The 22,980-nt window shown below is 47.7% G+C and overlaps 1 protein-coding gene across 3 annotated transcripts in view; it reads right to left on the reverse strand.

Annotated features, from left to right (window-relative positions):
- The window catches only part of WDR6 (WD repeat domain 6), a 78,037-nt gene that overhangs the window by 31,210 nt on the left and 23,847 nt on the right, over positions 1 to 22,980 (reverse strand). The gene's annotated exons all lie outside the window — the stretch shown is intronic.

A 22,980-nucleotide genomic window follows, 5' to 3' on the forward strand; every position in this document is an offset into this window, starting at 1 on the left:
GTGATATGGACTGTCCATGTCACAAACGGAAAAGCAAGTCTTTTTTACTGAACTATGCAATGCACATCGGCAAGTCCACTGGGGGTTGAAAATAATATTGACTCTTGGCATCTTTACACCCACCAGGGAAAAAGGAACATGAACTACAAATCCCAGCATGCAAAGAAGGAGAAATAAAACACCCACTGAGGGAAAAAGTACTATGAACTATCTATCCCAGCATGCATGAATACTAATGAGCATTCCACTAGAGGCAATAAAGAGCAATTTTGAAAATGAATTGTTGGTTTATGCTAGTTGTGTGGATGCCACGAGAGGAGCCTGTGAACAAGGGCTTTCGCAGTCCGAAACGCCTAAGGCAGAAAAAATATTGTTGTTGGAACTGCAGCGTCGTCCGAGGACATTTTGATTGATTGATTGACGACGCCGTGTGGGGTGCTTCAAGAAATCTTTATTCGGCCTCTGTCTAATGCGTTTCGGAGCTCTTGGCTCCTTGCTCACCGACAAATGAGTTACGAGAGAACCGCCATTTTTAAACAAACAAAGTTCTGTGTCTTGTGAAAGCTACAAATTCATAAAGAGAGACAACAGACCTGTAGTTTTAGTGTTTATCTCCCTTTAGATGTAGATCACATACATTCCTATTTCGGCCACAATCAATAATTGAATTAGTTGTAATTGCAAATACAAATATATATATAGACAAATAAATATATATACAATTTTTACAAGCAAATAGGTGAATTCTATCAACTGTGCCATCATGTCGCATTGTTTGATACTATCTGTGCGTATTCTGACCCGTTATGCGAGTTGCTCCGGCATGGTTTTTCTCCCTCATTCTGTACATAACGCCCCAGTGGGCATAAAATATATATATACACTCATTTTGTGTTTCAATTAACTATTCAAAACTTGAAGCTTTAAGCTTTGTCGAACCCCACACAATATATTTTAGACAGGCCCCGATTTCTAAAAAACGATCTTGTTTGAAGAAATCTTTTACACGGTGGAACAGTCAGTCTATATAGAAAAGTTGGCCAGTATCGTCCACTAATATCGCCCCAGTGGGCATTCACTATGGACTAATGTATTTTAAGGGGACTAAATACATTTCACATTTTTACATTTTTTCATTCTTTCAAGTCTGTTACCAAAATAACCCTCCATCCCTATCGCATTTACATGAATCTTCTAGTTACAATTTTACTGCAGCTATAATATTTCCAAATTTCTTAATATCTACAAATGTATGTGCAGATCTTCCTCAACATTTAAACCTTCCAGGTACTTAGAGTTTTATTCTATAATATAGCGGGACTCAAGTTTTCTTAGTCTTTTTCGGTGCTAATGCACCTTGGTCACGGGTCAACGATAGTTTGTGCATCGTGAAAACAAATGGTGTTTTTAACTTTTCACGATATAATAGTGACATCACTTTGTTTTATTTTATATGAGACGATACTGTCAGCTCACCATGTTGAAGAAAAGCAAAAGAGTCTAATGTTTAAATAATTATTTTTAGAACTTATTTAATTAGCCGTTTTGACATAAGTTGGATAATTACATGGATGCAATACAATAGCACTACCAATAAGCCCACTGGGGCTGAAAGAATGAAATCTACTTAGTTGAATAGGCATAAAGTAGCATTTTGCCATAATAACTGTGCCCACAGGGGCAGAATTGTAATGTGTTGCGAATGAATTTGTCCGACATTTTTGGTCAAAGTTATGGCATGAATGTAAGTTATAATGTATATGACAACATAGATATTATAAGATTGTCTAAAATGATTAACAATGTGAAGTTAAACATTAGTATGCGATATCTAATGGTTTTAGAGTGAATGTAGGTATATCAATTTTACCAATTCAAAATGGATGCCATGTTTGGATGCTTTTCATCATGATTTGGGACAAGTAGTCCTATGTTAATTTTGATTATATGCACTATTTGTTTTCACGATGCACAAACTATCGTTGACCCGTGACCAAGGTGCAGTAGCACCGAAACACGTCAGGTGTTATGTTTGTCATTTGTTTGGAATAAATCACGCTATATGGATTTGGGCTCAAGAGTATTTTGTGACAAGCAAAGTAATTTTGAACATATATATATTCACTGAAAACCAAAGGTTACTGGGACATTATAGTTGGATTCAGATTTTACCTGCAAAAAACCATAGGAATTCAGCAGTAATAGTTATCTCAACTAACTATAACTGATGCCATAAGGTAACTATAACTCGCGCCCCTGCCATGTACAGTTTTCTCATGAATGATTTCACTGCAGATGTTGCAGTGATATGATCAATGATGTCATAGAAGATGTCATGAGTGATTTAATGTCTGGGGTAATTAGCAGTGCATGGCGAAGGTGCGAGTTATAGTTACCTTACGGCACGAGTTATAGTTTCTTTAGATAACAGCTGAATTTCCATGGTTTCGTGTGTGTAAAATCTGAACCTAACAATAACGTCCCTGTAACATGAGTTTTTTTCAGTGAATTTCAAGGTTTTTTAGATTGCATTTCCTTACTATAACATCTCTGTAAACTGAGTGCGTGAGTGGTTGTGTGGATGTGTAAGTGGGTGTGTGATTGTGTGGTAGGTGTGTGAGTGCGTATGTGAATGAGTGAGTAGGAGTGGGTGTGTGTGTAGGTTGTGAGTTTGTGAGTGATTTTGCGGGTGCGAGTGGCTGTATGGATGTGTGAGTGGGTGTGAGTGGCTGTATGGATGTGTGAGTGGGTGTGTAAGTGGTTATGTGTGGCAGTGCTTTTGTGGTCTGTGAGTGGGAGTGGCTGTATGGGTGTGGGAGTGTGAGTGGTTGTGTGAGTAGGTGTGTGGGTCTGTGAGTGGGTGTATGTGTTTTCTTTTATTGGGCTCTGGATCAGTGTATCCACCCGAATCTGTAAAGATCTGGGTGGATTCTCGTGCGCTCAACAAAAAGAAAGAGAAACAAAATGTTGGGACAATTTCATGCCCATGAGGGGTCCCACATAGACCACTCCATCAGTACCTCTATCCAGACCCCTTCCATCATTTTTAGGTCCCGCCTGCACCAGCGTGCATGCGCTGCTCTGCGAGGCTTTTAGTAAGGACTTTAAACTCTGAACGCTCGCTTCATTTTCTTCATGACCGGCTATTGGCCTTTGCATGCGTCTTTCTAAGAAAGACAGCACGCAATTGGCCAAAGGCGGGTGCAAGTCCGGCCTTCTCTCTCCCCTGGCCTAGGGAGCTCGGGAGCGAGTAGCAGCAGCACAGCCGGGTGCCAGCTGCATACGGCACATTCCTTTCGCCACATGTATGGCGGCGCTTGTTCTTTTTAATGACTCCCGCTGTGTTTGGCAGCCGGGATCATGGCATCAGAAGGAAGGCCGCTGACAGAGATGCGTGTGGTCGTATGACGTTCTGTCTGCCATTTCTATGACCTTTAACCCTTGGCTTTCTTCCACTCCCTACAGCTCCCTTATGCCCTCAGTAATTGACAGCAATATTCTGACATTACCATCTTCCGACATTACTGAGCCCAACATTTGACCTTTCAATTTGATTCACTTTATAGTTTGCTGGACAAATGAGCTGTGTGTCCTTAATTCGTACTTTGCACGCGCAGCCTGGCAGCTCTCTTCTTAGGCCTGAGAGTATGCCCGTCCAACAGGGCAGTCTGATGCCTGCACGCGCAGGAGGAGGCCTAGAGACTGTCACCGCTATTGTGCGTCGCTATCTCCTGCCCCCTGCTGGACGATCGGCCACCTGCACATGAACGAGGTATCCATGAGATAAGAACCCGTGTAGTGACCAAACCACACATGCCTCCTGCAGGTGCTGCGGCGCTTGTCTGTGCAGGAGATAGTGACACGGAGGCGGCCCGGACTCTGCTGAACATTTCAACACCTGCACGCGCACGAGGCAGCCACACGGAGGCAGTCGGTAGACTCGGTGCTGTGTTCCGATATCTCCTACAGCTATAAGAGCATGGTATCCCAAAGTAGTGACAAGGAGAGTGAGCCGAGCTCTACAACCATCTCAGCACTAGTGCACGAATGAGACATCCACTGGGTAGCGACCAGCACTGTCGAAATCTCCCGACCTCGCAAAACGCTCCACATCCTGTTAATGAATGAACAGGGCCTCAATGAGCTAGTGTTAACTAAAGGGTCAGGCGCATGGTGTTACCAATAGAACATTTCAGCACCTGCCCATGTGTGAGGTATCGACGAGAGGGACACCAGTACTGGGGTCCGCGCACGTGTGGCTCATAAAAGACACACATATGTATGTTTGTTGAGGAGCTATGCATGCGGCACTGCTCGCTCCCTGTGGTCACGGCAGCACTCACCCTTCCCGAGGGCAACCAGGTTGCCCAGTGCCTGTATGCATAGCAGGCATAGCAGGCACGCATTGGGTTCAGCTTCCCCCACTCCTGGTCAGCACTCATCCTACTTATTGCTGTGTTCCAGCAACAGCTGCAGGCGCACGAAGCCTGCGTGGTGGGCGCTGCATTCCATGAGTCCCAGTAATCACCCTTCCCAAGTGCAAACTGGTACCTTCATGCATAGAAACGATGAATGGGGTGCAGTTCTCACGCATTATGAGAGCTTAGTGATAACTTTAGACGCCTGCCACAGAGCACTTTCTGCAGCAAATTTAGTTTACTCCTCTTAAGATTTTTCATGCTCTGTACTGATTACGCTTTTAAGTACTGTATGACTACTACTGTTTATTGCTTGATCTCATTCGGTTTTTATTGGTGACTTGCTCTATGAGACGTTAAGATGTTTCTACCTCTTCTCTTTACAGCCTTCAACTGTAACTTCTGAGTAACTTCGCTTTTTTACCATTCCCCATCCAAGGGGATTATCAGTTCAAAAGTATGAAAGATAACCTACATGTAAGAGAAAAGACGAAAAATGGAAGGACTGAAGAAAGGATGAACGAAAAATGAAGAAAGGTGCTTTATAAATTGAAAGAATGAATACACCCCTAACATCCCTGAGGGTTAGACACGCTTGGCACACAAGGACAGTATTGGACTATTTCATGTGCGCTCAATGGCGTAACATAACTTGAGGGGAACCCCCTACAAAGTGCATAGAGGCCCTCCCAACACTCTGGACCCAGTCAGGAGTTTTCAGGCCAGGTGCCTGCCCCCTGTGCTCAGTACAGGAGGGGCCCCCTGGAGCACATCTACACGGCGGGGTCTGTTGCTACGCCACTGTGCAAGCTCTCATTACTTAAGCTAGTTGAGGAACAACTTCAATTCTTAATTGGCCCCATTTTAGCATTTTTTTAGGTTAAGCCTGGGCAGCGCATGCGCTGCTCTGAGAGGCATGCTGTATTAAGGTATGGACATGAAGCTCTGCCCGCTTCCCGCCCAGATTTTTCATTGGCGTGTGTCATTGTCCATTGTAAACTGTGGCTTTTCATCAGTCAATAGGCTTAGTAGTACCACCTTTTCCCATTTTGTAACCTCCTATAAGGACACCCCATTCTACGTGTGTTGTTGCTCTGTAGGCTTTCATTACAGCCTCTGAGCACTATTTTCTCAAAGAGCTTTGTCCTGCCTGCTCTTGCGGGCAGGAAAAAGCAGGACAGCTCTCTCCTAACGCATTTGCAATGCAATATGTCTGACATTTGCGAGAGTTCAAGCTATCGGCATTGTAAATGACAATGCCTTTTATTTATGTTTTCAAAAAAACATAAATAAAAGGCATTGTCATTTACAATGCCAATAGCTCAAACCCTCGTAAATGCTAGACCTATTGCATTGCAAATGCTTGTTTAATTTAATTTTCCCCACGGGAAACAGAGTCCCAATGAACAAAATGGTGTCTGCAACTTTCCTCTCAGGTTGCGGCCAACCAGTCACAGAATTGCTTTTGGCGCGTAGATCTACAAATTCGCTCGGATCCGCAGATGATCCGGGTCTCTAGAAATGCATACATTTTTTTACTTTAATAACTCCAAAACTACTGAACAGATTTACATCAAATTACAGAAAGCACTCTTTCTGGACCAAGATCTAGCTTCACAAATCCGGGCGGGTTAGTGTATCCATGCACCAACAGCAATGCCATGATTGGTTGGCCGCAACCTGAGAAGAAAGTTGTGGCAGCCATTTATTTCATTGAGACGCTCTTCCAAGCAGGTAAAATACATTTTAAAAGTAATACAAGGGGTCAGGGTCTACACCCTGACCCCCTATCCTGACCCCCATGGGACTGATGGAGGGGTCTGTGAGGGTCAACCCATGGGCATGAAATTGCCCCAAAAACTTTTTGGGAGCTTGTGAGGGTCTGTGGATTCACCACGGTGCTCAGAGCAACCCCCTGTGTGTTCCGCGTCAAATCCACTGATCCAGACCCAATTTTAAAAAAACACATACACCCTCTCACAGACCCACACACCTACTCACACACACACACAGACAGGCAGTGATACACTTATATAAACTGCAATTGCATATGTTTGCATTGTATGTGTTCGGAACGGTTCTGCGGATTCATAAAGAATTTTTAAAAAAGAAAGACTTGGTGCATTGCATTTATAGAAAGACTACATAAGTTACCATACATTAATTTTTTATTTTTACTTTTAAAATACATAAGAATGAATGTGTGAATAAAATGTATTCATAAACTTGTGAAAATGTATATTAGTGTATTGAAATTATGGGGTCAAATTGTGGTACAATCTATGTTTTTAAAAAGCGCTTAAATTCACTAAAAATCCAAAGGGATGTTATAGTAAGGAAATAGCATTAAAAAAGTAGATATTCACTGAAAAAAACAAAGGTTACAGGGACGTTATAGTTAGGTTCAGATTTTACACACACAAAACTGTACAAATTCAGCTGCTATAGTTACCCGAGCTAACTATTGCTTTCGCCCCCACAATGCACTGCTTATGACCTGACATATTACATCACTCGTGACATGGTAAGTGACATCACTGATTACATCAACCAGCAAAGTAAACTTCAATATACTTCATTAAAAAAAATCTATTTTTTTTTAGAGGCAGGTGAGAGACGTACAGCAGAGAGCTCACTGTAATCTTATCAACTACTGCACTCATTTATCACCCAGGAGAGAGGTCTAAGCGGATAGTCCTGTCTCGCCTAAACCACTACTCTAAACACTAATGACCAAAGTAAGACGTCTAACCGTACAGGCCATTCTATCGCAAACCACAACAACACCGTTTGTCAGCCTGGAAAGAAGTTTTAGTGTAGACGTCAGTTTTACACAAACCACTACAACACACACCCAGTAGAGATGCCTTAGGGACAGGCCACTGTGGCACAGACAACTATTAAAATTATTCTTTATCCTGGAGAAAGGTGTCAGCAGATAGCTCAATGTAGTAGTGGCTTCCAACAGACTGACCTATCACCCAAGAGAGAGGTCTTAGGGAACAGATGAATTTATTGCAAACTACTACTACAGTCATTCATCACAAAGGAGAAAGGTTGAAGCAAAGTGGTCAGTATGTCGTAAAACACAACTATACTCAGCCATCACTGTAAAGTGAAGTCTCAATGAACAGCTTAGACTGTTGCAAAGCACTACCATACGCATAAATCAGCAGGGGACATGAGGCAGCGTAGAGACCAGTTCACTCATAAGTAGTACAGCTGCTTTAACAACAGCATTATAGTTCAGATGATATATGTTAGAAACACTAACACTCATTAGTTGGACAGAAAGAACAGTAATTCAACTTACACAATAGCTAAGAATATATCTTTCAGTATCAGAAACGTTTAGGAAACACACACTCACTGGATGATGTCATCAGTGATGTCATTTGAGATGTCACTGACCATGTTATGAGTGATGGAATATGTGAGGTCCTAGGCAGTGCATTGCGGGGGGCGTCAGTTATAGTTAGCTCAGGTATTATAACCACTGAATATATATTCATACTTATATAAAATATATATGCATTATATTAAATATTATCAGTTAAAATCAGTACAGTAGTTGAAAAAAATGTTTGTACGTTTTATGCCTCATTAAATCTTGAAATAAATAAAAATGGCAGTGCTCCATTACAGCTACAAATGCCGCGGCTATAATTTGGCATTGGTTGCGGACATAGCAGATGGTTTTTGCAGGTGGATTGCAGTCCATGCGCAGCTTCCCCTGGGTTATTATCTTAGCCTGAGCCACCCTTAAGACCTGCCACCTGCTTACTAGTGGCTCAGGGAAGAGCTGATTAACACAAGGCAGTCACTTTTCATTTGAAATAATGTAACAGACAACGCCATGTGGAACCCTTACGTTGCCTAATGCCCAGACATGCAGTGTTGGCAGCTGGATCTCATCGACTTGGTGAAGGATAAGATGCCTGAGATGCATCACAGGATCACTATCACACAGTACACCTTGCATCAAACCCAGCAAAAAAGAACTATGAGATTGGCGTAATCCTAAAAATGCAGGAATGGGAGGCGCAGCTGGTGGAGCTCTCCAGGGTAGAATTCTTGATGTCTATACAGGGTAGCTGCACGGCCCTGGAGGGCTAAATAAAGGCAGTTTCAGTGGACATAGAACTGTGCAAGGTGGCCAAGATGGTGCATGTGATGGAGGGCACAGAGACTGAGCTGCAGGCCGAGGTGAAGGCTCTGAAAGGGCAAATGGTGAAATTGAGTTCACCCAATTACCTAGAAGAAAGGGCTGAGGGATGAAAAAACGATCACGGAGGAATACGCTCTTCTTCCTTCGGTTTCCGGAGCCGGCTGATGCGGTCAATGTGAAGAGTTTTGTGGAGGACTGGATTGGAACCCTCTGGCCTGTTGCCTGTGGTGGTGTGGTGTTAGACCCGGCCTCGTGGCATGGCCATCCCTGTCCCCGCACCACATATCCTGACCCATGCACCTCATGTAGCCCCCGAGCACGCGGCCTAGCCGATCCTTCCCACCAGAACACACACACACCCAACCCGGACTTCCCCGTCCGTGGCCTTTCTCCTTTCGGCCACACCGGGCCAGCGTGCCCACTTCATGCACCATGATGGCCGCCCGGCCCCAGCGCGACCCTGGCCTAGTGGCGCCGCTCCGGCTGGAGGACATCGCGCCCCCATTGGGATGAGAGAGGGAGGAGCAGTTTCCATCGCACCTCTGAGCTCCCCTGGGTGGTGGGTTTCAATCGGCCCTCCGGCCTCCCCGAGGGCTGGCTCCACGCCTGCTGGGTGTCTGGGACTCCTCCCAACCCGGCCCTGAAAGGATCAAAAGACAATGGCAGGAAACCCCGACAAGCGACCCCCAGGTGACAAGATCCCTGCCTGCACAGACTCCGGACATCAAAGAGGAGTCGACCTATAACAAGGGGTGCTCTGGGACTATCCGGCAGATTCGCCTTTGGAAACACCTGAGCCCTGCTGAGTGACTCGCGGCTCCCTGAAGATCGTAAGACCTCCGAACTTGTGCTTGAGCCCTACTGAGTGACTCGCGGCTCCCTGAAGATCGTAAGACCTCCGAACGTGTGCTTGAGCCCTGCTGAATGACTCGCGGCTCCCTGAAGATCGTAAGATCTCCGAACTTGTGCTTGAGCCCTGTTGAGTGACTCGTGGCTCCCTGAAGATCGTAAGACCTCCGAACTTGTGCTGGAGCCCTGCTGAGTGACTCGCGGCTCCCCGAAAGATCGTAAGACCTCCGAACTCGTGCTTAAGCCCTCCTGAGTGACTCGCGGCTCCCACAGACTCTCCTGGTCCCGCCGGACCCCGATAACGACAAGCGTATCCCCCAGCTCGAGGATTGTGAGCTGTGCGCCGGGTACGTCCCTGCACTTGATCCATATCCCCAAAGACTGTCCCGCTACCTCCTACCCCTTCCCCGAGACTCTGTGAGCCTGTGCTCCACTTGTATATATTTGCCTTGCTCATCATAAAGATCCTACGACTCAGATTTGATAAAGATTTGTTCTTAAGAACTCACGGTGTGGCGTCTCTTTGTCGTGTGGTGCCGAGTGTACGATCCTAGATACGAGATTCCTCCCCTGAGGAGTCTCCCGCCAGTGCCCGGCTACGATACCTCGGGGGTTGGTCTCAGGATAGTCAGGGCCCCCTCCGGGCTCCTCTGAGGTCGCCTTCTAACATTGGTGGCAAGCGACGGGATTCGGGCCCATAATCTAGAGATCGTACCGTGAACGGCTGACGCACCACCGACAAAGATGGCAGAAGGAAACGCCATGGTTCTCACCGAAAACGACACCGGTACCGTGTTCCAGGTGGAACAACTGGAAGAGTACACGCACAGAGAACTGAAGCAATTCTGCCAAAGAACTAAAAATCGCTACCACTGGTCTCAACACCAAAGAAGATATGCAGAAGGCACTGAAAGCTTGGGTGGATTCTGGAGCCCCCCGCCCAGAAGGAGCGGTGGAGCTCCACGACGAAGCTGGACCCTCCCAAGGAGAACGCAGCAGCAACCAGGTGCGAAGCTTCGTACCAGACGGGGGCCTATCCCCGGAGGAACTCGCAGACAGAGAGAGAAGTCGCCATCACAAACTCGAATTGGCCAAACTTAAAATCGAGGGCGAGTTGAAATTAGCCGAGAAAAAGCTAGCAGTGGAACAGATGCGAGTACAAGGGGAACTAGAAGAGAAGAAACTCCAACGGGAACACGAAGGAAGGAGACTTCAACTGGAGCACGAACGCAGCTTGAAGGAAATCGAGCTAAAAGCAAAAAGCGAAGAAGCGCGGCCCCCGGGAAACTGGGAGGCGGCCTCCCCGGCAGAGCAGAAGGTCCACATTCCCAAGGATGTGGTCAAAGAATATTACAAAAACGATGACATCCAACAGTGGTTCAGGGCATACGAGGTCGCCATGACCTCCCATCGGGTCCCGCAGAAGGATTGGGGGGCCGGGTTGTGGGGACGATTTCTGAGCGAAGGGAGAGACACCCTGCTCGACCTACCAACCTCCATGCAGACCTCCTACAACCACATGAAAGAGGCCCTCCTCACAAGGTACGGCCTCACCCCGGAGATGTACAGCCAGCGGTTCCGGGACTGCAGGAAGATCCCGGGCACCACCTGGGTGGAGTATGTAAACTTTTTCAGCCGTGCATTCGATGGGTGGATCAAGGGCAGCAAGGTAACCACCCTAGAAGAACTAACCGACCTCATGTTGTGGGAACACCTGGCTGCGAACTGCTTTGTGGAACTACGCCAGCATCTGCTCGACAGCAAGCTCACGGATCCGAGAAAGCTGGCTGTCGAGGCGGATCGCTGGACCAACACCCGGGTCTCCCGGGGCCCCGTAGGAGAGTACCCCCGAGCCAGTCAGGGACCACCCCGCCAGAGAGGGAGGGGGAACCAGGCAGGGCAGAGAGAGTCCCAGTCCAGTCCCCCGAAAGCCCAACCTCCGCCTTTCCCGGCGCCCCCACCAGCTGTATCCGGCCCACCCGTGAGACGGGGGCACCGGGTGACCATCACTTGTTTCCGTTGTCACAAGCCCGGCCATTACGCCAACGACCCTGAATGCCCCATGGCCCCACACATCCCCCCGACAGCACCCCCCGCTAGACAGATAGCCAATGTAGCCCTGGGGGAGGAGGTTGAGGAGACCGTAGAGTGGGAACCCGCCGCCATGGCCCTAGTATCATTAGGAGATAGAGAAATGGTCCCTGGAAGCCTCCTGCCCTCCAACACGAAGAAATATGGGCAGCTCGTAACAATCAATGGCCACCAAGTAGAGGCCCTTCGTGACACCGGGGCCAGCATCACCGGTGTCCTCAGTCATTTAGTCACCAGATCAGGTCCTCCCCAACGTCTTTTGCCCGGTAATTTCCGCTGACAATACGGAAAGTCTGTGTAAGGTAGCCCTGGTGCCTTTTGAATGGGGAGGGGTGGTCGGTAAACTGAAAGTCGCAGTAAGAACCTCCCAGCCAGTCGACCTGGAAAGTTCCCCCTGGAAACAAGTCGAGCGCAAGACCCACCTAGGGATGATGGGGCTCCCTGAGTGGGTGTGCGCCACCACCCGATCTATGGCAGCCCGACTGACCCCCCTTGGGGAAGTCGAAGGCGCCCCGACCACAGAAGACAGGATGGTCCCCGCCGAGGGTCCCCACACCCCCCCACAAGGAGGGTCGGTCGCCAGCGAAGAACACCCACCGTCCGACTCCACACAGGTCACCGAGTTAGGCGATCTGCCCGAGTTGGCCCAGTGGTGCCACGAGGGGGGCCCCTCCCGAGAGGAGTTCTGCCGGGAGCAAGCTACCTGTCCTTCCCTGGTCGGGCCCCGGCGACAAGCAGCGGCCCAGGCCGCGGGCGACCAAACTGGAACGCACCGGGTGAATTGGGAAAATGACCTTTTGTACAGCGAGCAGAAGTCGGTGGAGCTAGGATCCGCCCCGGGTGCTGGTGGTACCCCTACGCTTCCGAGACCTCCTCCTGGGCTTGGCCCACGACGTCCCCCTCGCAGGCCACTTGGGCCAGGACAAAACCTACAGTCGCCTCGTGACTCACTTCTACTGGCCCAGAATGAAAGCAGATGTAGAAGCCCACTGCAAGTCCTGTCCCACGTGCCAGGCTAGTGGAAAGAGCGGAGGAAAGCGCAAGGCTCCCCTCCAACCCTTCCCTGTTGTCAGTACCCCTTTTGAACGGGTCGGGATCGACATCGTGGGGCCCCTGGACCCCCCAACCTCCCAAGGTCACCGCTTTATCCTCGTCCTGGTGGATCACGCCACCCGATACCCTGAGGCCATACCCCTGCGCACCGTCACAGCCCCCGTGGTGGGCCGGGCGTTGATGGGAATCTTTTCCCGTATCGGTTTTCCCCGCGAGGTCGTGAGCGATCGCGGTACGAACTTCATCTCCAAATACATGACGTCCCTGTGGCAACAATGTGGAGTGTCCTATATGTTCACCACCCCGTACCACCCCCAAGGAAATGGCCTGGTAGAGCGGTTTAACCGGACTCTGAAGGGGATGATCGCATGCCTGGAAGAGTCCCTCCGGCGTAAGTGGGACGTCCTGCTCCCCTGCCTTCTGTTCGCCTACCGGGAAGTCCCCCAGAAATCCTTGGGGTTCAGCCCCTTTGAGTTAATCTACGGGCACCCCGTCCGGGGGCCCCTCAGCCTGGTCAAGGAAGGGTGGGATCATAAAGATCCTACGACTCAGATTTGATAAAGATTAGTTCTTAAGAACTCACGGTGTGGCGTCTCTTTGTCGTGTGGTGCCGAGTGTACGATCCTAGATACGAGATTCCTCCCCTGAGGAGTCTCCCGCCAGTGCCCGGCTACGATACCTCGGGGGTTTGTCTCAGGATAGTCTTCTAACATGTGGCCTCTACCTGGAGCTCTTTCGCAAGCCCTGATAACATGCATCCTGAACTACAGAGACACAGACTGTAGTCTCAGAGCTGCTCACCTGCCCACACATCGAGTGTTTGATAATCATACCATCGCTGGGTATATGGATTATACTTGGAAGGTTCAGGCAAAGCAGAAATCCTATTTAGAGGTTATAAAAAAATCTCAAGCCACTGGATTTGCAATACATGCTGCTCTTTCCTGCCCACATGAAGGTCCTTGTGGAGGGTAAGAGTCACTTTTTGGCAGCCCCTGTGGTAGTGTACGTTGACCAGTGTAGGAACTCTCCATGAAGTGTTGTGTGACTACGAAGAAACAGCTTGGGGGAGACCGCAGGCAGGCCCCAATAGACCAGACAGTAAACGATTACTGATGATGGCACAATGGTCTGGGCTGATAATTCCTATTTGGAAGGGTCATGAACTCCTACTGATTGTCCGGAATCTACACAATGGGATGGTACAGGAACTGTGGAAGGGGAAAGCAATTCTGCATGCTGCTAGCGTTGGGGCCAGGATGGTGTCCTGGGTGCAATTCTTGGCATGGTATGACCCTGTCCAAATGTTTGCGAGAAGCACACTTTTGGGTGTGGGAGGCGGCAAACAGGGGGTGGGGGCAAAAATCTGGGAAGGCCCATCCGTTAGATGGAATCAGGACTGACTGCAGGACAGGCCTTAAATGAGTTTCTCTATGCAGTTCATGACAGGGAAAGGTCACACGTCCTACACGGTCCCTTGGGGTACTGGAGCTGGTGGAACCGACCTGTTTAGGGGTTCCCTGTACAGGTTGGGCCTCTAACTGTTTGGGCACTGCCCACTGTTTCGCTTTCTTGAATTTTCCTCACTCTTACTTTTTTGTGTGGGGAAAGGAGTACAAGTACAAAGATGTTAGAAGAGAAGGCTGGGGGAGTCTTAGTACATAGCTTTCCTACATTATTGGGGAGCTTGCGATACATTTGGGCAGACCACAATTTGGGGGGAAAGTTAAGCTTGCCCTTAGGGTTGGGGGCGGGATTTATTATGTTGAGATATTGTTATAGATTCCAAGAAGTCCGGTGTGGTAGATGGCATTATGGGGGGTGTTGGTGGGTGGCTTCTGTGACCTGAATTGAAATAGTCTGAAACAGACATTCATAACTTGGAATGTTCAGGGATACATAAATGTCCAGAGAGATACAGAGTGAACTCATATCTTCAGAAGTATAATGTGCAGTTTGCACTGTTCATGAAACCCATCTTCTTGATGCGGAATTAGTTAAGGTGCAAGAAAAATAGAGGGGCTTTGTGTTTGTGGCCAAATACTCTAACTATGCCACAGGAGTAATGACATAGATTGCTTCTGGGGTCCCGTTTATAGAGAAGATGGTATTATTGGACATGGTAGGTAGATATGTGACGGTCATTGGGGTCCTGTATCTTTGATACGTGTTTGATTAACACTTACGCCCCAAACGTTGATGACAAAATATTATATCCGTCGATAAGGGTCTTAGCCTCCTGTATATGCATACTAGGCTCATATGGGTAGGAACTTTTAACTGTTTGATGGTTTGTCGACTTGAGAAACACTCCCTAAACCAAGCCTTAAAATAAATATTGAAACATCACTGAAGAAGAAGGTGATGAAGGACCTGCACTTATCAGAAATTTGGCACCACTATCCCCCGACAGACCACATGTGCATGGGGGAAAAATAGCCGGCTGGATTATGTCATAGGGAGGATATAGAGGTGTATAAACACTCAGTTTATCTCAATTGTTACCTTTCGGATCACTCGCCATTACTTATTACATTGCTCTCAAGTGGGGTAGGCCCTGGATGGATGCCGGCACTGCTGCTCAGGAAAGACCAACCACAGATCCATATCCTGTGACTGAGAGTGGAAGATGGTGCGGATCTTATAGACAGAGGTCAGATTAACTTAGCTTGCGCAATTACTTTAAAAAGGTGTTTGCTCGAGCTCACATATCCTCAGAGGAGGAGCTGGGCTAGTACCTACTGGGGGCTATTCTATTTGGATTGAATGCAGAGCAGTGACAAATACTGGAGAACTCACTTATAGATAGAGAAATTGGAGGAGGCATTGGAGGAGCCAACAGGGGGGAAACCCAGGAAGCAGATGGCTTCCAGCAGAATCATATCAGATGATGCACTCTCCCATTTTAGAGCAACAATTGGGTGTCTACGTAGAGGCGCGGGAAAAAAAGAGTCCTCCCTCAGAGTAGGAGGGAAGTGACGATGGTGATGATCCCCAAGGAAGGAAGAGACCCTACCTGTTTGAACTCTAACAGACCACTGTTCATGCTAAATACAGACGTGAAGCTGCTCTGTAAAGTTTAAGCGAACAGACTGCTTTATGGGATTGGCACTGGCATCAAACAGGGTTCATACCTGCGAGAAGCCTATGTATAAAATTAGGGGACTGAACCAGATTATGCATTCGCTGGACATCTCTGCTGCACAGTTTGCACTGGCAGCTTTAGATTTGTAGCAGACGTGTTATAGTGGGATGGCAATACAAGTGGGCAGTGTTGCAGAGCATGGGGTTTGGCCCTAAATATATTAAGTGGGTGCAATTATTATATATGGACCATGTGACCAAGGTGCGCACTGGGGGCATTGTGTCAGATATTTAAAGTCTGGGCAGGGGGACTATACAGGGATCCCCACTGTCTTCAGTGCTGTTTGAAATTGCTATTGAATTGCTGGCATGCAGACTGTAGATGAGGCTGGGGCTATGGGGTATTAAGCTTCACTGATGAGGCACATGTAGTGTCTCTATATACGGACAACGCCCTACTTATCTCTCTAGTTAGTAGAAGAATTGGAAGAGTTTGTGACAGTGGCTGGCCTCTATACTAACAAGACAAAGGGATAACTGTTTCCCCTAGAGATACTGAGCCAATTGGAGGTGGATATCTCACGGGAGATAGGACTGCAACGGGAAGAGGAAAAGTTCAGATATCTGGGAATATGGGTGATATGCTGCCCGTGGTGCACCATATTCTTAATGTGGGTACATTGTTGAGAGGTTTAGGCAACTCCATCGATTTTTGGATAAATTTACTGCGGTCTATAATGGGACATATATAATTGGCCAAAATTATTTTACTCCCTGATGTTTATATGTTTGGCAGAGTGATATATGCCCAATTCCAACTGCTACATTTCTCCAATGTAATCAGATGCTGGGCTCACTGGTGTGGGGAAGAAAGAGAGGTTGGGTGAAATTGGACACCCTAAAACTCCCTTGGCTGAAGGGAGGGCTGGGACTCCCTGATTTATTTAATACTACGCAGCAACACAGCTGCAGCATGCCGTCGGCTGGTTTGAGGAAGGGCCTAATTGGTAGAACTCTTTGGTTGTGGATGAGCATTGGCTTCTCTCCCCCAAGAGCCCTTTCCGGTGGGCAGTGTAGTACCTCAGGATTCCTGTGCTTAATCAAGTTTACAGCTGGTGTGTGGCACAGAGTGGTCTACAAAATACTGATAGGATTACCCTTTGCTGAGCGTCGACCGCTCTGGGAGCTGTGAGTATTCTCTGTTTTGCTGAAGGATATGTCCTTTGCCAGATTGAGCACTCCCAGGAGCTGGCAGACAATCGTATCCAACTTTTTCGGGGAAAAGGTTGCTAAAGTTTGTCTGGAACTGGAATTACGGACATCTCAGAGTGCCAGACTGGAGTTCTCTGATGAACCCCCACATCACAGATGCCTAGTACCTCTGCTTATGATGTTCAGGCTTTTGTCACTGATGATCCTTGAAAAAGGGGTTGCATTGGGGACAGAAACATCCAAGGCCCCTTGCTTGGACAACTTTGTTTCTTTTGCCCTGTTAAAATATAAGTCCATGGTTTAAACACATTAGCTCCAGATAACATTTAGATCTGCTACCTACCAACGTGTGAAAAGCTGCCAAAATTGAGCTGTTGCACGCTCTGTTGGAGCTTTTTACAACTCTCTTGTGAAAGCCTCTGTGCCACTGCAGTGGAAAAGGGCACTTATTGGGCCTTTATTAAAGAAACCCATTCAAACCATGCGCTACTGTCCAGTTTCAAACAAATCTTGCTGCTCACCTTTGTGGTGAAGATTCTGGAGAAGCATGTGAACATGAGGTCTACTTTTCAGAGCAGAATAACATCTTGGAAACCGTACAATCAGGGTTTACACCATGGTATAATACTGAAACAGAGCTACTAGGTCAGGAAGTGGATAAGGCAAACCCGGTGGCCTTGGTGCTACTGGATTTATCATCCTCTTTCAACACAGTATCGCATGCAATCCTTCTCTCCAGAGTTGGCCTCAAAGAGCAGGCTTTACTGTGGTGTAACTCCTAGTTAAAGGCTCAGTGCCAGGCTGTGTTTCTTTCACCTTATCAGTAGCAATATAAAACCATACAACAAGGAGTCCCTTGGGTGTTGGCACTTAGTCCAACTCTGTTGAACCTCTATATCTGACCTCTGTTAAAATTGTTGGGACTCTACTGTATTAACTAAGCCGACGATACCCAGTTGACCATCTCTATGAAGCTTTTAGGTCTGGTCTCCCCCAATTCTTTCTATCTCTGAATAAAGGTTGTTATCTCCTAGTTGGCCACAAACATTTTTAACAAAGTTTAACTCAGATAAAACATAGATACTTTTTGTTACCCACAGCTCCTCTATTCTATATTGCCCTTTGACTAGCTGACTTCCAGATTAGCTTATGTTGCAGGAACCTCCAACATTTGAGAAAAACCTTGTGTTTTTCTTGGACGCTGATCTCTCCTTGTTAGAAAAGCTAATCACGTGTCCTCTTCCTGCTACCTGCTGCTAAAGTTTCTGAGAAAAATCTTGCCCTTTCTTCCTACGGCCGTTTACAGGGTAGTAGTCCAGGTCACCATTTTGAGTCCGCTGGATTATTGCAATTCCCTGTTTTTTCCCACTTCAGTGGGGAGCATTGACGAAATTGAGGCACACAGAAAAAGAGGCAACCAAACTTGCTCTGACCCGCTCCTGGCGCTCCTCTTCATCAGCAAAAACAACAGACTATGGGCAGAAGGCTGAACAAATCAAACATTCCTGTTATGTTATGTTATGTTATAACGTTTTATTGAGCGCGAACAGCTGCCCCAGCAACGAGGCGTCCCGGCGCTGAACTACAACGAAAACCTGCGAGGGGAGAAGGAAAGGACGAGCTATAGGAGATTAGGATGGGGAAAATAAAAATGTTTTGATCGCTTTGCGGAAGGTCAACAGGTTAGTCATCGAGCTAATGTGATGTGGCAGAGAGTTCCAGAGTCTTGCGCCCAATACTCTGAAAGAGCGACCGCCCATTCTGCTTAACCTTATACGTGGAATAACAACCAAGTTTTGACCAGAGGAACGTAGGGCCCGTTGAGGGGTATAGGGCTCTAGGAGTGGACGCAGGAGGCCAGGACAGTCAGTTTTGAGAATTTTAAAAACAGTAATGAGGGCTTTAAACTGAACTCGGGCTTCCATGCGCAGCCAGTGTAGTTTCTGGATGGTGTTTCTAGCAGAGCACCTACGAGGGAGGCCTACAACTGCCCTGGCAGCGGAGTTTTGTATACGTTGTAGCCGCGCCATCTCAGCTTTATTAAGGCCAAGAAAGAGGATATTGGCGTAGTCCAGTCGAGCCAGGATGGTAGATTGGACTATCATTTGGCGCGTATGGTGGTCAAAAAAGCCAAGGATCGGATGAAGGCTCCTCAACAGACCCACACAGGTGGCAGCCAGTTTCTTGGTGTGGGTCTGGAAATTAAGAGATGCGTCCACCCAGACACCAAGGTTTTTTACCACAGTTTTGGGGGGGGGGGTGGGGCCCAGTGCGGACGGCCACCATTGATCAGTCCAGTAGTCAGGATTTTTACCCAGAAGCAACACCTCTGTTTTGCCAGCATTCAACTGGAGGCAGTTGTGTGACATCCAGCGTGCAACTGCCTCTAACCCGTTCTTAAATCTCGCCGCTGAGATCGAGGGGCCTTCAGTCAGAGAAATGACGAGCTGGGTGTCGTCGGCATACGACACTAGCGTCAGGTCCCATTCTTTTGCTATGTCAGCGAGAGGCTGGACATAAAGATTGAATAGGGACGGGCTGAGCGCCGATCCCTGAGGAACGCCTTGCTCTATGGGGTAAGGCTGGGATATGAACGGGGGGGCAGAGACCCGGAAAGATCTGTTTGTCAGGAATGATCGAAACCACTCTAGAGCAAGGTCTTTGATACCTATGCCTTCGAGACGTTTCAATAAAATAGAGTGGGAGACCGTATCAAAGGCTGCGCTAAGGTCGAGTAAAACCAGCGCAGCACTTTGACCGGCGTCCAGGATGTTCCGTAGATGTTCGATGGTGGTCAGCAAGGCGGATTCGGTACTGAATCCTGGCCTGAAACCGTTCTGTGATGGATCTAAAATTTGGTGTTGTGTCATGTAGTTGGCTAGCACCTTGTTCACATGGGCTTCTGCCAATTTTGAGGCCCATGGAAGCAGTGAAATTGGTCTGAAGTTTTCTGGTTTAGATGGGTCTAAGGTGGATTTTTTTATGATAGGGGAGACCCAGGCCTGCTTCCAGCATGTGGGAACCACCGCTGAGGAGAATGATAAGTTAAGTAAGGAAGTGAGAGGAGGAAGGAAAAACTCGAGAGATTCTAAGAATTTAGCAGGTCTCATGGCATCTGTGGGCGATCCAGATTTGATTTTAGTGCACAGTTTAGCAAGTTCATCGTGTGTTACGCAAGGGATGAGAGACAAACTGGGATTGTCTGGCAAAGGCTCACGAGGTATGAAGGTGTCCGAAAGATTCTGAGGGAAGGAAGTGTAGATTTTCTTTACCTTTTCCATAAAGATAAACCATACTTTGATAAACCTCATTTTTCTATCCTGGGGGATTTTAATTTTCATTTAGAGGATGTGGTCTCTAGGGATTCTGCTCAGCTCATTGACGCGTTGGAAGCCTGTGAGTTCATTCAGCTTGTAAAACACCCGACGCATCGGGCTGGCCACACCTTGGACGGGGTGTTTACCAATGATCCTAGACTCTCTGTTGGCTCTCCCCTCCCCCTGGTTTGGTCGGACCACTTTGCGGTACCCCTTGGTTTTTCATCTGTCACTAAGGATCTTTTCACTGCTGCTCCTCGTAACAGAGTTTTGAAAAGAGGATATAGGAATATCAATAATCAAGCTCTCGCTCCTTTCCTAAGAGACTGTGATACTTCCGCTTCAAGAGACGTGGATGGGGCTGCTCAAGAGCTCGTCAACTCTATCACTATTGCTGTTGATGCGTTAGCTCCCGCCTCTCTACGCTATGTTGCGCGGCGGAAACCTTCTGCACCCTGGTTTACGGAGCCTCTAAGACTCTTAAGACAAACCTGCAGGACTAAGGAGAGGAGATGGCGTAAGTCATGGGCTCCTTCTGACAGAGAAGATCATAAACGGATACTTCGAGAATATAAATCTCGAGTTATCAAGGAGAAGCAGGAATATTTCTGCCATTTGACAACTGCGCTCCCCTCATCCAAAGAGCTTTTTAAGATTGTGGGCTCACTGTGCTCGCTTCAGACCCCTGATCCAGTGGTGGCTTCTCAAGAGCTCTGCAATAATATCTCCGATTTTTTCTATAATAAAATCTCGGATATCCACTCGGCCCTTGACAGCCAGAAGAAGATGCTGGATGAGTATTCTCTGAGTAACATTAAGGCCTCGGAATCCTGGAGGAGAGGCTCACATATCTCTCTCACCCACTTTCCGCTTCTTTCTCTTGAGGATCTCAATTCATTGTTGGATCGGACTAAGTCAGCCTCCCCGGCTGATCCCTGTCCGCTGAAAGTTCTAAGGGACTGCAGGGAATCACTTCTGCCCCCGTTACTGGCAGTTATGAACGCGGCCTTAACTCAGGGCATCTTCCCAATGGTCTGGAAAAAGGCCATAGTGAAACCCCTTCTAAAAAAACCCTCCCTGGATCCTGGAGTGATGAAGAATTTTAGGCCCATCTCCCTCTTGCCTGCCCCTGCAAAGATGCTTGAAGCCCATTTAAACTCTCAACTTTCCACCTTCCTTGATTCCTCTGGGTTCCTGGATAGCTCTCAGCATGGTTTCAGGAAGTTTCATAGTACTGAATCCGCTTTGACTATGGTGGTTGATAACATCCGGCGTAAAGTTGATCTGGGTCAGACGACGATTCTTGTTCTGCTGGATCTGACTGCAGCATTTGATACCCTGTCTCCCTCTACCCTTACATCGCGGTTGAGGGAGGCAGGGGTGGCAGGACAGGCTCTCAGCCTTCTTGACTCTTTCTTACATCTGAGAGAGCAAAGAGTTCTGCTGGGTGAGTACCTCTCCCCTGCTAAATCTTTGCAATGTGGAGTGCCCCAGGGTTCGGCCCTAAGCCCTACCCTATTTAATCTGTATGTGGCCCCCCTTGCAAGATTAGTAAGATCGCAGGGGATGGAGGTAGTGTCCTATGCGGATGACACTCAGATTATGGTGTCCCTTAGCCATTCTCTGAGTGTCTCTGCCGCTAGTTTTAGGGCCTGCATGCAGATGGTCGCTGAGTGGATGGTGTTGAATTCTTTAAAACTCAACGCCGATAAAACGGAGGTTCTCGTGTTCGGCAAAGATCAAAACATCTGGTCCAATGAGTGGTGGCCTCCGTCCCTTGGAACCTGCCCTATTCCTTCCTCTACGGCTAGGAATCTTGGTGTCATTTTTGATACCTCACTTGCCATGAATAGCCAGACTAACAGGACCGTGGCCACCTGCTGGGGAATTATTAAAATCCTGAAACGAATCCTTCATTACCTGTCCCCGCAGGCACAAAAACATACAGTCACTGCCCTCGTGGGCTCCAGACTGGATTACTGCAATGCACTATACGCGGAGTCTAATAAATATTTGATACAACGTCTGCAGGTGGTACAGAACGCTGCCGCTAGATTCGTTTTAGCACTTCCTAGGGACTCTTCGGCAACAATGGCCAGGAAGAACCTGCACTGGCTCCCCATTAGTTTTAGAATTTCATTCAAACTTCTCTGCCTCACCTACAGAGCCGTGCAGGCTGGCCCCTCAAATGCTTTGGGGTCTCTGCTCACCCGATATACTCCTAGCAGGTCTTTGCGATCTGCAGACTCCAACCAGCTGGTAGTCCCTCGCTCTAAAAAATCCAGATGGGGGAGCAGAGCCTTTTCCACTGTTGCACCTCTACTCTGGAATGGCCTTCCTCTAGAGATTAAGGCGCTACCTTCTCTGTCTTTGTTCAGAAAAGCTCTTAAAACCTGGTACTTTATAAAGGCTTATCAGTAAGCTCTCATGTTCTCTTCCAGTCAGCTTTATTTGTTAGGCGCCTTGACGCCCATTGGGCTAAGTCTGCGCGATACAAGATGTGCTTCATTCATTCATAAAGAAGGTGGCAAGTTCCTCGCATTGTTGTGCAGAGGTAATACCAGGGACAGGATTACAACTATCCTTAAGTTTATGTACAATTTCAAAAATAGTTTTTGAGGGGTTCTTGCTGGAGCTAATTGCTTCCGCATAGTAGGAAGCACGGGTGGTGCGGACCGCTTTATGGTACGATTTCAGTTTTCGCAGGTAAGCAGCTTTGTCAGTATCCTTGTATTCTTTTCTCCACTGGCGTTCAGCTCTTTTGCACTCTTTCCGCATGGTTAGAAGA

Source organism: Triturus cristatus, chromosome 9 (genome assembly GCF_964204655.1).
Source record: "Triturus cristatus chromosome 9, aTriCri1.1, whole genome shotgun sequence".
NCBI lineage: Eukaryota > Metazoa > Chordata > Amphibia > Caudata > Salamandridae > Triturus > Triturus cristatus.